The sequence below is a fragment of the Anopheles moucheti genome, chromosome 3 (genome assembly GCF_943734755.1).
Source record: "Anopheles moucheti chromosome 3, idAnoMoucSN_F20_07, whole genome shotgun sequence".
Lineage (NCBI taxonomy): Eukaryota > Metazoa > Arthropoda > Insecta > Diptera > Culicidae > Anopheles > Anopheles moucheti.
In genome coordinates, this window is record NC_069141.1 from 18575001 (window position 1) to 18575246 (window position 246).

Consider the following 246-nt stretch of genomic DNA (forward strand, 5'->3'; position numbering starts at 1 on the left):
CTCCCGGAATGCTCCCAGGAAAAACTTTACATTTTCCCTTCCGCTCTTCCGCCAAATTGCCAGTGACGCAGACTGGTTGGCTGGTTGGAAACTTAAACCGACCGGCAACTGCTAACCGGCATCGGTGAAGGATCAATGGAAATTGTGCCATTTTACAAAACGAGACAAATGAAGCCACTCACTCGTGCATCAAGAATAACTTGTGTTTTATCAATTACGATAGATGTTTCCCTTTCCCGGCGGAGA